The 14,780-nt window shown below is 46.8% G+C and overlaps 1 protein-coding gene across 2 annotated transcripts in view; it reads right to left on the bottom strand.

Moving 5' to 3' along the window:
- The window catches only part of BCAS4 (breast carcinoma amplified sequence 4), an 87,771-nt gene that overhangs the window by 65,508 nt on the left and 7,483 nt on the right, over window positions 1-14,780 (bottom strand). The gene's annotated exons all lie outside the window — the stretch shown is intronic.

The raw sequence follows: 14,780 nt of genomic DNA, 5'->3' as shown, positions 1-14,780 counted from the left end.
TACATGTCTTCACAGAGAAAGGCCTGGAATGATATGTGCCAGACTGCTAATAGTTAAGAGATGTGCTTATACTTAAAAAATTTGTTGTTTATCTGAAATTCAAATTCAACCGGGCATCCCATAGTTTCTTTGGAAACCCTATTAACAGGGCTTACTTAGCCCTGGGCAGGAGGAGTTGGGAAAGGGACTCTGACAAGGGAAACTTGAATTTTTTATGTTATGTAAAGGGTCCATGGCCGGGAGCAGTGGCTTATGCCTGTAATCCCAACATTTTGGGAGGCCGAGGCAGGAAGATCACTTAAGTCCAGGAATTCGAGACCAGTCTGGGCAGCATGGTGAGACTCCATCCCTTTAAAAAAAAAAAAAAAAAATTAGCCCAGGTGCAGTGGCTCACACCTGTAATCCCAGCACTTTGGGAGGCTGAGGCGGGCAGATCACGAGGTCAGGAGATCGAGACCATCCTGGACAATGTGGTGATCCCATCTCTACTAAAAATACAAAAATTAGCCGGGTGTGGTGGCACACACCTGTAGTCCCAGCTACTCAGTAGGCTGAGGCAAGAGAATTGCTTGAACCCGGGAGGCGGAGGCTGCAGTGAGCCAAGGTCACACCACTGCACTCCAGCCTGGGCGACAGAGCGAGATTCCGTCTCAAAAAAAAAAAAAAAAATTAGCCAGGCATGGTGGTGCATGTCTGTAGTCCCAGCTACCCAGGAGGCTGAGGCTGCAGTAAGCAGTGATTGCACCACTGCACTCCAGGCTGGGCGACAGAGTGAGAACTTGTCTTTAAAAAAAGAAGAAGAAATAAAACCCAGTCATCAGGCTGGACATTAACATAAATGAGTGAAACAGGCCATCAGGCTTGTGATCTGAGAGGTGCTCATCCAGTCCTCCAGCTGCTGGCCACTAGCTGCCATCAGGAAATGCAGGCCCGGAGCTGCCAGATCTTTCCATTTTCCAAGAGAAGCCAGAAATCCTAATTTGATAGGAAATGCCCCAATGTTTAAACATTGGAACACATTTAAAAAACCCTTTCATGCTTCACAAATTAAGCCAATAACGAACGTGCAGAAGGCCTGCCAGTGTACAACTGCTTCATGCACTTGTGTAAAAATTAGGGAAATAATTAGCGGTTTGGCCAGGCGTAGTGGCTCACGCCTGTAATCCCAACACTTTGGGAGGCCAAGGTGGGCAGATCACCTGAGGTCAGGAGTTCGAGACCAGCCTGACCAACATGGCGAAACCCCGTCTCTACTAAAAATACAAAATTTAACCAGATGTGGTGGCATGCGTCTGTAGTCCCAGCTACTCAGGAGGCTGAGGCAGGAGGACTGCTTGAACCCAGAAGGAGGAGGTTGCGGTGAGCCAAGATTGTGCCACTGTACTCCAGCCTGGGAGACAGAGCAAGATCTGTCTTCAAAAAAAAAAAAAGAAAAATTAGGTTTTTTTTCCCCCTCAAGTATCTACTACTTTTATGACTTCTAAAATACCAGTTTCTGTTGTTATTTTTGTAATGGCCAGCATTCAGGAAGAAAGTTCGCCAAGCACATGATCTGCTTTCCCTACCAGGCCACACCGTCCTGCTCCAGGGAGGCGTGCTCAGGGTTTCTGGGCAGGCCTAGTCCCTGCCCCCTGCACCTGAAGGCTCCCTCACCACCCACTTGTCCCCAGAGAACTGTTTATACAGCACCAGTTCCTGCTGCTTCCAGCATGAGCCATCTCCACCACAACAAAATAAACGACTGCACAAAAAAACATCTTTCAGGCTGGAGTATAAATAGTACCAAGTTGCAATTTTAAACTCTGCAACCTTCATCTCACAGCTGGGACTATTTCTGTGCCTCAGTCGGGGAGAGGGGAGAGAAGACGGGGAAAAAGAAAGATCATTCCCCCACCCAACCCCAAAATTAAATTACAATGAGAAAATGTCATTATCGCACTAAGGGAGAAAGGATGGAGCCAAGAGGTCACTGTGGTTAGAGGAGAAGATTGGTTGTTCTTTCTGGTCCAGGGGAAAGAAAGAGAAAGAGAAAGAGAGGAGTGGGGCACAGCGGGTGATGGAGAGATCCTGGGAGTGCAGGTGCACACAACACAGACACGGATCCAGACATGCTTAAGAACACACAACCTGCATGGGAGGCCACGGAAGCCCATGCCCCAGCGGGGTGGGATGCCTCCTTCCCAAGATGTTTCTGCAGCACTGTGCTTGTAGGAAGTGCATTGCAACCCATCCTGGCCTGCTCAGGAAGGGCACGGCGTGGTCACGGCACTTCTGGGTTCACCTTACCCTCTGCCAGCCATGCAGCTGGAACCCAATGGCTTAACCTCTGCATTTCACTGCCACTGGATCCCCTGTGACAGGAACCATCAGGCCCGTTTGGCAGAATGGTCAGGAGGTTAACCTGACATCATAGATGTGGCTAACTGATTTAACAGAGTGCTGACACACAATAGGTGCGTGATAAGGGGTTGCATTCCATAGCTCGCTTTCTCTCTTTTTTTGTATTTTAATTTTTGCAGAGACAGGGTTCTCACTATGTTGCCCAGGCTGGTCTCAAGCTCCTGGCCTCATGCAATCCTCCTGCCTCAGCCTCCCAAAGTGCTGATATTATAAGCATGAGCCACTGCACCCACCCAATCTCTTTCGCCATAGAATAAAAACAAGGGCTAGTCACTGTATTTGAATTACCTCATTTACTTCTCACAAGAACCCTATGCAGTAGGTGCTACTATTTCCCTCTTTATACGGATTGAGAAACAGAGGATCAGAGAGGTTAAGTCCCTTGCCCAAGCTCACACAGCTAATAAATATTGAAGCCAGAATTCGACCCTGAGCACTCTAACTCCAGAGCTAGAATGTGTAACAAGATGTTCTTTGGGGCTGGGTAGAGCAGCTCATGCCTGTAATCCCAACGCTGGGAGGCTGAGGCCAGAGGATCGCTTGAGCCCAGGAGTTACAGTTTAGCCTGGGCAACAGGGGAAAGTTTGTCTCTATAAAAAGAAAACTAACTGGGCATGGTGGTGCACACCTGTGTGGTCTCGGCTACTTGAGAGGCTGAGGTTGGGAGGGTCACTTGGGCCCGGGAGGTTGAGGCTACAGTGAGCTGTGATGTACCACTGCCCTCCTGGGTGACAGAGTGAGATTGTCTCAAAACAAAAACAAGATGCTCTTGGGGGAAGTTAGAAATGTGTCCCCTTTGTTGCTGCTTGTCAGCTATGGTCAGTCCCCCACCTCACCCCCTGGTACCTAGGGAGGTTCCCAAAAGCAGGAAGGATCAAAGCGAGAGTTTGCTGACTGTCTGGTCAGCAAAGGGAGAAACAAGCCCAAGACATTCCCGACCAACAGGAAGGCGCTCAGGATAAGCCAGCCCACCATGCCCACAAATCATCCATGGGCAATTTTCTCTCAAGATTATCCCCTAAGTGGCCTCAGAAATGAGAGTCCCGCAGGCTGCAGCCCACGTGCCTTTTTAACCAGCCTGTGAGCAGATGAATGCCCTCGCTGTTCTTCACAACCCCCTGGGCATAAACTGCTCCACTCAGAGGGGAAGGAGGCGAGAGGCTCACTTTAAGTGACATTCAAGGAAGGACCAGTGGAGATGGTGAGTGGGGTTTTTTTTTTTTAAACAAACACCTGCGAATCATGGTTTTCACTTTTTTTTCCCACATCCCCGCTTCTCACAAAGTGGCAGTGCAAGCTTCCCAGCTGGGAATGCCCAAACATTGAAGATGGGCTGGCCCTGCTCACCAAGGGGCTGGCACAAAAAAAAAAAAAAAAAAAAAGGGTCCTCCACCCATGATCTTCTCTAATTCAAAAAATGGAAACTCCATCATCCTCTCGTTCAGGCCAAATACTTCGGAGCACCCTCGACTCTTCTCTCCCACCTCCCACCCCATCCAATGTGCCAGCAAATCTTCTCATTTTCTACCTTCAAAATGTCTCTACCCAAATCCAACTACTTCACTCTCTCTCCCATACAACCAAGCACCATGGCGCAAGTCACCGTCGTCTCTTGCTAGGACTCTTGCAGTAGCCTGCTCGCTGGTCCCAGCTTCCTGTTCTTACTGCCCTTCAATCTACTCTGTGCAGTCCTGTTAAAACAAAAGCTCTCCCCACCCCAAATCCTCCACTGTACCACTTTGCACTCACAGGGATGGCTGCAATCACAAAAATGGAAAATGATGAGGGCTGGCGAGGATGTGGAGGAATTGGAAGCCTCACGCACTGCTGGTGGGAAGGGTACAATTGTGCAGCTGCTCTGAAAACCAGTCCAGCATCTCCTCAAAAGGAACACAGAGTCAACTTATGGCCAAGCAATACACCCGAAAGAAATGAAAACAGACCAGGCGCAGTGGCGCACACATTTAGTCCCAGCACTTTGGGAGGCTGAGGCAGGCAGATCACTTAAGCCCAGGAGTTCAAGGCCATCCTGGGCAACATAGTGAGACACCGTCTCTACAAAAAAAATACAAAAATTAGCCGGACATGGTGGCATGTGCCTGTATTCCCAGCTACTTAGGAGGCTGGGGTGGGAAAAGCACTTGAGCCCAGAAGATCAAGGCTGCTGTGAGCCATCATGGCGCCACTGCACTCCAGCCTGGATGACAAAGCAAGACCCTGTCTCAAAAAAATAAAAAATAAAAATAAATAAAAAAGAAATGAAAAATATGCTCTCACAAAAACTTGCACAATATTCATTACAGTCAAAAAGTTGAAAAGCCTGGGTGTGGTGGCTCATGCCTGTAATCCCAACACTTTGGGAGGCCGAGGCAGGCAGGTCACTTGAGGTCAGGAGTTCGAGACCAGCCTGGCCAACATGATGAAACCCCCTCTCTACTAAAACTACAAAAATGAGCTGGACGTAGTGGCACAAGCCTGTAGTCTCAGCTACTTGGGTGGCTGAGGCACGAGAATTGCTTGGGGAATCCAGGAGGTGGAGTTTGCAGTGAGCTAAGATCGCTCCACTGCACTCCAGCCTGGGCGAGAGAGCAAGACTCTATCTCAATTAAAAAAAAAAGGCCAGGCGCAGTAGCTCACGCCTGTAATCCCAGTACTTTGGGAGGCCAAGGGGGGCGGATCACAACGTCAGGAGATCGAGACCATCCTGGCTAACACGGTGAAACCCCGTCTCTACTAAAAAATACAAAAAATTAGCCAGGCATGGTAGTGGGCACCTGTAGTCCCAGCTACTCGGGAGGCTGAGGCAGGAGAATGGCGTGAACCCAGGAAGCAGAGCTTGCAGCGAGCCAAGATTGTGCCACTGCACTCCAGCCTGGGCAACAGAGTGAGATTCCGTCTCAAAAAAAAAAAAAAAAAGTAGACACGACCCAATATCCATTAAGTGATGAATGAACAAATAAAATGTGATGTATCCCTACAATAGAGTATCATTTGTCCATAAAAAGTAATGGAGCACCAGCACACACTACAACATGGATGATCCTTGAAAACATGATGCTAAGTGAGAGAAGCCAGGCACAAAAGGTCATGCATGACATGATTCCACTTACAAGAAATGTCCAGGCTGGGCACAGTGGCTCATGCCTGTAATCCCAACATTTTAGGAGGCTGAGGCAGGCAGATCACTTGAGGTCAGGAGTTTGAGATCAGCCTGGCCAACATGGCAAAACCCCATCTTTACTAAAACTACAAAAGTTAGCCAGGCCTGGTGGCATGAGCCTGTAGTCCCAACTACTCGGGAGGCTGAGGCATGAGAATCGCTTGAACCCTGGAGCTGGAGGTTGCAGTAAGCCAAGATCGTGCCACTGCACTCCAGCCTCGGCGAGAGAACAAGACTCCATCTCAAAAGAAAAGGAAGGGAGGGAGGAAACGTCCAGAGATCGGCAAATCCACAGAGACAGAAAGAAATAGATTCGTGATTGCCCCTCTGCATGGAGTGGCAGGGAGAGGAGGGAATAACTGCTAATGGTGATGGGGTTTCTTTTTTGGGTCATAGAAATGTTCTGGAATTAGGTCACAGTGATGTCTGCACAACACAGTAAATATACTAAAAGCCAACAAACTATATACTTTAAAATCATACATTTATACATGAATTATATACCAATTTTTTTTTCTTAGAGACAGGGTCTCACTCTGTCATCCAGGCTAGAGTGCAGTGGTGGGACCATAGCTCACTGCAGCCTCCAACTCCTGGGCCTCAGGGATCCTCCCGCCTCAGCCTCTTGAGTAGCTGGGACTACAGATGGGCACCATGCCTGGCTTCAATTTTTTGAGTCCTCCCTCATCTTCTACCTGCTCAGAAAACACCTAATGGGGGCCTCCCCAGCCCTACTCCATCTGGAGCCTCCACCTCCCCCTGATCTCACTGCCTTTTGCTCGTCCCCACCCACAGCCTCACCGCAGGGCCTTTGCACCTGCTGTTCCCTTTACTGGTGAAAGTTGTCTCTCACTTCCTTCTAGCTTTTGCTCAAATATTTCTTCCAGGTGAGGCTTTCCCTGACCCTATAGCTCCCCTACTCCCGGTCCTCCTGCCCCAATTTACTTTTCCCTTTAGCATTTATCACCATCTAACATACTATTTTTCTCATGGCCGGGCATGGTGGCTCACGCCTGTAATCCCAGCAATTTGAGGGGCCGAGGCGGGCGGATCACGAAGTCAGGAGATCGAGACCATCCTGGCCAACATGGTGAAACCCCATCTCTACTAAAAATACAAAAAATTAGCCGGGCGTTGTTGCGGGCGGCTGTAGTCCCAGCTACTCGGGAGGCTGCGCCAGGAAAACGGCGTGAACCCAGGAAGCGGAGCTTGCAGTGAGCCGAGATCGCGCCACTGCACTCCAGCCTGGGCGACAGAGCGAGACGACTCCGTCTCAAAAAAAAAAAAAAAAAACACACACACACAAAAAATAACATACTATTTTTCTCAACTTGTTTCCTGTCATCTTCCCCACCAGAATGAAACCTCCGGAGGACACAGGTTTTTGTCTCTTTTATTTGTCTTTCAATTCCCAGAGCCTAGAACAAAGTCTGGCAAATAATAGGTACTTGTGTTTCAAAGGTGGCCTTCCAACTCCCTCTCATCCCACAAATGCTTTTGCAAAAGGACCTTGCAGCAACTCCGGTGAAGAGGTGGGATCCAATTCTTCCCACTCCCGAATCTAGGCTGGCCTGTGACTTGCTTAGACCAATAGGATGTGATGGGAGCAAGGCTCTGTGACTCCCAGGTCTAGGCCTCAAGAGACCTCAAAGCTTCTGATTCACCCTCCGGGAAGCCAGAAGCCACATAGGGAAGTTCAGGCAGTATCACAGGGCAACTAGATTCAATAATAACTTAATTGTACATTTTAAAATAACTTAGAGGTCCTAGCCAGAGCAATCAGACAAGAGAAAGAAATAAAGGGCATCCAAACCAGTAAAGGGGAAGTAAAATTTGCTGTTTGCTGATGACATGATCGTATACCTAGAAAACCCTACAGACTCCTCCAAAAAGCTCCTACAACTGATAAATGAATTCAGCAAAGTTTCAGGATATAAAAACCAATGTACACAAATCAGTAGACTGCTATACACCAACTGCAACCAAGCTGAGAATCAAATCAAGAACTCAACTTCTTTTGCAACAGCTGCAAAAAATAAAATATTTAGGAATATACCTAACCCAGGAGGTGAAAGACTTCTACAAAGAAAACTACAAAACACTGATGAAACAAACCACTGACGACACAAACAAATGGAAACATATCCCATGCTCATGGATGGGTAGAATCAATATTGTGAAAATGACCATACTGCCAAAAGCCATCTACAAATTCAATGTAATTCCCATCAAAATACCACCATCGTTCTTCATGGAACTAGAAAAAAAAAATCCTAAAATTCATATGGAACCAAAAAAGAGCCCTCACAGCCAAAGCAAAACTAAGCAAAAAGAACAAATCTGGAGGCATCACATTACCTGATTTCAAAATGTACTATAAAGGCTGGGTGCGGTGGCTCACACCTGTAATCCCAGCACTTTGGGAGGCCGAGGCGGGTGGATCGCTTGAGATCAGGAGTTCAAGACTAACCTGGCCAACATGATGAAACCACGTCTCTACTAAAATACAAATATCAGCCAGCCGTGGTAGTGCATGCCTGTAATCCCAGCTATTGGGGACACTGAGGCAGGAGAATTGCTTGAACCCAGGAGGTTGATGTTGCAGTGAGCTGAGATTGCGCCATTGCACTCCAGCCTGAGCAACAAGAGTGAAACTCTGTCTCAAAAAATAAAAATAAATAAAAATAAAAAAAATAGGCACATAGACCAATGGAACAGAACAGAGACCCAGAAATAAACCCAAATACTTACAGCCAACTGATCTTTGACAAAGTAAACAAAAACAAGAAGTGGAGAAAGGACACCCTATTCAACAAATGGTGCTGGGATAACTGGCTAGCCACATGTAGAAGAATGAAACTGGATCCTCATCTCTCACCTTATACAAAAATCAACTCAAGATGCATCAAACACTTAAATCTAAGACCTGAAACCATAAAAATTCTAGAAGATAACATTGGAAAAACGCTTCTAGAGATTGGCTTAGGCAAAGACTTCATGACCAAGAACCCAAAAGCAAATGCAATAAAAACAAAGATAAATAGGTGGGACTTAAACTAAAAAGCTTCTGCACAGCAAAAGAAATAATCAGCAGAGTAAACAGACAACCCACAGAGTGGGAGAAAATCTTCACAATCTATGCATCTGACAAGGGATTAATATCCAGAATACTAAGCAAGAAAAAAAAAATCCCATCAAAAAGTGAGCAAAGGACATGAATAGACAGTTCTCAAAACAAGATATACAAGTGGCCAACAAACATATGAAAAAATGATCAACATCACTAATGATCAAGGAAATGCCAATCCAGACCACAATGCGATACCACCTTACTCCTGCAAGAATGGCTATAATCAAAAAATCAAAAAATAATAGATGTTGGCATGGATGTGATGAAAAGGAACACTTTTACACTGTTAGTGGGAATGTAAACACTTTTAGGCTGTTAGTGGGGATGTAAACTAGTACAATCACTACGGAAAACAGTGTGGAGATTCCTTAAAGAACTAAAAGTAGATCTACCATTTGATCCAGCAATCCCACTCCTGGGTATCTTGAAGTCATTATATGAAGAAGATACTTGCACATGCATGTTTACTGCAGCACAATTAGCAATTGCAAAAATATGGAACCAGCCCAAATGCCTATCAATCAACAAGTGGATAAAGAATATGTGGCACGGCCGGGCGCGGTGGCTCACGCCTGTAATCCCAGCACTTTGGGAGGCCAAGGCGGGCGGATCACGAGGTCAGGAGATCGAGACCATCCTGGCTAACATGGTGAAACCCCAACTCTATTAAAAAATACAAAAAAAAAAATTAGCCGGGCATGGTGGCGGGCGCCTGTAATCCCAGCTACTCGGGAGGCTGAGGCAGGAGAATCGCGTGAACCCAGGAGGCGGAGCCTGCAGTGAGCCGAGATCACGCCACTGCACTCCAGCCTGGGTAAGAGAGAGAGACTCCCGTCTGAAGAAAAAAAAAAAAAAAAAAAAAGAATATGTGGCATATATACATATAGATACCATGGAATACAACTCAGCCATAAAAAGAAATGAAATAATGGCATTTGCAGCAGCCTGGATGGAAATGGAGACCATTACTCTAAGCAAAGTAACTCAGAAATGGAAAACCAAACATCTTATGTTCTCACTCGTAAGTGAGAGCTAAGCTATGAGGACGCAAAGGCATAAAAATGATACAATGGACTTTGGGGACTTAGGGGAAAGGGTGGGAGGTAGGTGAGGGGTAAAAGACTGCACATTGGGTGCCATGTACTCTATTTAGGTGATGAGTGCTGCGGCAAAATCTCAGAAATCACCACTCACTAAAGAACTTATTCATGTAACCAAACACCACCTGTTCCCCAAAAACCTATTAAAATTAAAAAATACAATAACGTAAAGTCCAGGTGCAGTGGCCCATGCCTGTAATCCCAGCACTTTGGAAGGCTGAGGCAGGCAGATCACTTGAGGTCAGGAGTTCAAGACCAGCCTGGGCAACATGGTGAAACCCCATCTGTACAAAAAAGTACAAAAATTAGCTGGGCATGGTGGCACATGCCTATAGTCCCAGCTACTTGGGAGGCTGGGGTGGGAGGATCACTTGAGCCAGGAAGCGGAGGGTGCAGTGAGCAAAGATTCTGCCACTGCACTCCAGCCTAGGTGACAGAGTGAGGTCCTGTCTCAAAAAAAAAGAAAATAATGTAACTTAAAGAGTGTAATTGGGCTGGGTGTGGTGGCTCACGCCTGTAATCCCAGCACTTTTGGAGGCCGAGGCAGGCAGATCACCTGAGGCCAGGAGTTCAAGACCAGTCTGGCCAACATAGTGAAACCCCATCTCTACTAAAAATATAAAAATTAGCCGTGTGTGGTGGTGCACACCTGTAATCCCAGCTATTTGGGAGGCTGAGACACAAGAATTATTTGAACCCAGGAGGTGGAGGTTGCAGTGACCCAAGACTTGCCGCTGCACTCCAGCCTGGGCAACAGAGCGAGATTCGGTCTCAAAAAAAAAAAAAAAAAGTATAAATGGACTGTTTGTAACTCAGAGGACAAATGCTTGAGGGGATGGACAGCCCATTCTCCATGATGCGCTCATTTCACCTTGCATGCCTGTATCAAAACATCTCATGTACCCCCTGAATATATATACCTACTATATACCCCCAAAAATTAAAAAAAATAATAATAAAATTTAAGAAAAAAAGAAGTCCAGGCAACTCTTCTGTAGAGGCCAGTGAGCAAGGCTCTAGAGGTTGAGAGGCCACATGGAGGAGAACTGAGATGTCCCAGCCAATAGCCAGCACCAACTGCTAGACACATGAGCAAGGCCATGCCGGACTGCCAGGGTGGCCAATCCTCCAGCTGAATGCAGTTCATGCATGAACCCTATGAAATGGCAGATGCTTGAAGTTGCTAAGGTTTGGGATAGTTTGCTATCCAGTGATTGGTAATCAATACAGTGCTCATGAATATTCACTGCAGAAAAGAAAGGAAGATGAAAGGCAGAAAGAGAGAGAAGGGAAGGGGGGGACGCGTACTGCCTGGAAGAGCTGTGGCCTGAGAACAGCAGCCTGGGCGGTGCCTTAGTCCCAGCCTTGCATTTTATGCTGTGTGGTCTCAACTGCACCTCTGACCATCTCTGTGCTTCTGACTCCCCATTTGAAAATTGTGAGAAAAACAATCCACAGACTCTGTCTCATGACAGAAGCTAAGGAAGTCTAGTAAGTCGCTTCTCTGGGTCACTCCCAGTGAGATGCCACCTCCATTTAAAAGGACCCTACTAGGGTCTCCAAACTCAAATGACACCGAAGCCATGCAGGTAATAAATACAAGAGAAGTGGGCTGTGCTGAATACTATTTTCTGCAAACTGTTTATGTTCAGTTTCCCACTTTTTTTTTTTTTTTTTGAGATGGAGTCTCGCTCTGTCGCCCAGGCTGGAGTGCAATGGCGCAATCTCAACTCACTGCAATCACTGCCTCCCGGGTTCAAGCGATTTTCCTACCTCAGAGCCTCCTAAGTAGCTGGGACTACAAGAGCACACCACCACGCCTGGCTAAGTTTTGTATTTTTAGAAGAGACAAGGTTTTGCCATGTTGTCCAGGCTGGTCTTGAACTACTGACCTCAGGTGATCCACCCACCTCGGCCTCCCAAAGTGCTGGGATTACAGGCATGAACCACCGCTTTGGCCAGTTTCCCACTTTTGACAGAGAGATTTTACTTCTAAGAAAAACAGCAGTGCAGGTGGGGTCATAAAGAGCAGCTGATGTTCAGCCTCCAGGTCAGGGAGACAACAGGGAGGGGTGGAGACTGTAGCAAACAGGAGACCCCAGGCCCTATTTAAATGGGCTGGCTGCTACTGGGCCCCAGCTTGTGCCAGGTAGGGATGTGCCAACCCTGCTTTGTTCAAGACAAATGGCAATCCAGATGTTTATGCAAATTCTCTCGATTTGAAAATGTTAAAAACTAGCCTGATAAGTTAAAAAACACTATGACGGCCAAATAAAACTGTCTGTGGGCTGAATGTGGCCTTCAAGTCTCTGGACAATCTGTGTTTTTAAAACACAAACACACATGAAATACCAGAACAGGCAAATCTACAAAGATGGGAAGGAGATTCGTGGTGGGGGTTGGGGAATGACAGGTAACGGGTGCAGTGTTTCCTTTTGGGGTCATAAAAATGTTCTAAAATTGGTTGTGGTTGATGGTTGTACAACTCTGTGAATATGCGAAAAGCCATTAAATTATACATTTTAAACAGGTGAATTATATGTATGCAAATCACATCTCAATAATGCTGCTTAAACACATACACACACACACACACACACACACACACACACACACACACACACACAAATACTGAAGAATCTTAGCATAGCAAGGTCCATTCAGCCCAGGCAGAAAATCATCCTCATCTCTATGCACAAGATGAAAGTGATGAAATGAAGGTTGAAAGATCCCGGAAGCCAGGGAGCAAATGAGGTGATTCTCTGAGTAGCGTTAGGTTTGAACTGCAAACCAGGAAGGAGTTGGCAGGTTAAAAAACGACCCACCACCCAGAGAAGAAACTCGGGAACTCTTTCCTCTCAGGTCCCCAAAGCAACACAGAGTTCCCATCCTGGTCCCAAAAGGACGCTTGATCTTGAAGTTTGAGTGTCCAGAAGGGGCTGACTACTCTGTTCTAAAATCATGCAGACCCTGACTTCCAGGAAGGTTAATTTGGCAACAGTAACGAACATTTAAAATGCATGTGCCGTCTATGGCCATACTGCCCTAAACGCACTCAATCTTGTCTAAAATGCATGTGTCCTCAGACACAGTAATACACCTCCTAGGTATTTATCCTACATATTTGCATAAATGCAAAATGATGTATGTGCAGAGATATTTATTGCAGGACACTTTGTGACAGCAAAAAATTCCATATAACTTAAATATCTGTCAACAGAGGAATGGTTACCTAAAGTGTCATTCAGACAAACAATGAAATTCTGTCTAACTGCTGAAAATAATCAGGTAGCTCCTGTGCATTCATATAAAAAGGTCTCCAAAACATGAGTGAAAAAAGCATGAGGCCGGGTGCAGTGGCTCATACCTATAATCCCAGCACTTTGGGAGGCCCAGGCGGGCAGATCACTGGAGGTCAGGAGTTCGAGATCAGCCTGGCCAACATGGTGAAACCCCGCCTCTACTGAAAATACAAAAATTAGCCAGGTGTGGTGGCAGGCGCCTGTAATCCCAGCTATTTGGGAGGCTGAAGCAGGAGAATCACTTGAACCCGGGAGGCAGAGGTTGCAGTGAGCTGAGATCGCGCCATTATACTCCAGCCTGGACAACAAGAGCGAAACTCCATCTCAAAAAAAAGAAATCCAGATCCCCAGGCCCATACGCCCTGCTTCATGGGATCCTCCCTATAATTCATTTTCCACCAGCCCCCAGAGTGATTTTCCAACAGACCAATCAGACCAGGTCACTTCCAGGCTTAAAATCCTCCTGGAGAGCTTTTATAATTCCAATGACCAGGCTGCACCCACATGAATTAAATCAGAATACTCAGGGATGGGGACAGGCAATCAGTATTTTTTTCTCTCTTTTTTTTTTTTTTTTTTTTTGGGAGTCTAGTCTCACTGTCTCATTCTGTCCCCGAGGCTGAAGTACAGTGGTGCGATCACAGCTCACAAGCTGGGACTACAGGTGTGTGCCACCACACCCGGCTAATTTATTATTTTATTTTGTAGAGACATGGTCTTGCTATATTGCCCAGGCTGGTCTTGATCTCCTGAGCTTAAGCAATCCTCTCGCTTCAGCCTCCCAAAGTGCTGGGATTGAAGGCATGAGATACTGCATCTGACCCCAGCTAGTATGTTTTAAAGATCCTCAAATTATGCCAAAGTTTGTAAAGTTTGAGAACTATAATCTATATTAGTCCTCCCAACCATGCCTATACCCCACCCCACCCGAGAAACTGATTTAATTGAATCTCCTGTTTATAGATGCATGAAAATACATATTTTTTGCCTTCTGTTTTTATTTACAGAAGACGGCAGCACACACACATGCCCCTTGCACCTCTCACTCAGCACTCTGTGCTGAACGCTGCTGTGCAAGGGCAAAAGCAGCGCTGACTCCCGCTGCAGCCGCTACTGCTCCACTCATCAGAAGCATCGCTATGGCACTGGTCCGCACTGATGGGCACTGGGCTATTTCCAATCTTTGGGAACGTGTTTTGTTTTTGAGACAGAATCTTGCTCTGTGGCCCAGGCTGGAGTGCAGTGGCGCGATCTTGGCTCACTGCAACCTCCACATTACGGGTTCGAGCGATTCTCATGCCCCAGCCTCCCGAGTAGCTGGGACTGTAGGTGCCCACCACCATGCCCAGCTAATTTTTGTATTTTTTTAGTAGAGATGGGGTTTCACCATGTTAGCCAGGCTGGTCCGGAACTCCTAACCTCAAGTGATCCACCTGCCTCGGCTTCCCAAAGTGCTGGGATTACAGGCGTGGGCCAACATGCCTGGCCTAACGTGTTTGTTTTAAGGCCTCTGTGTGACGCTGAAGCTCGGCCAGATGGGAGACCTTCATCCAAGGCTCTAGGCAGACCCTCACCCAAAGCAAGGCCACGTCCTGTGAGGAGAGGCTGCCAGAGCCCTGAGGAAGGCTCCCTCCGCTCCTGGGCAGGTTTTGTGGGTAGAAAGTCAGGCACATCTGAGAAAAGCTGCC

The sequence above is a fragment of the Pan paniscus genome, chromosome 21 (genome assembly GCF_029289425.2).
Source record: "Pan paniscus chromosome 21, NHGRI_mPanPan1-v2.0_pri, whole genome shotgun sequence".
In the NCBI taxonomy this organism is placed as follows: domain Eukaryota; kingdom Metazoa; phylum Chordata; class Mammalia; order Primates; family Hominidae; genus Pan; species Pan paniscus.
The sequence above is the reverse complement of the archived record's forward strand: the minus strand, read 5'-3'. Positions and strand labels throughout refer to the sequence as shown.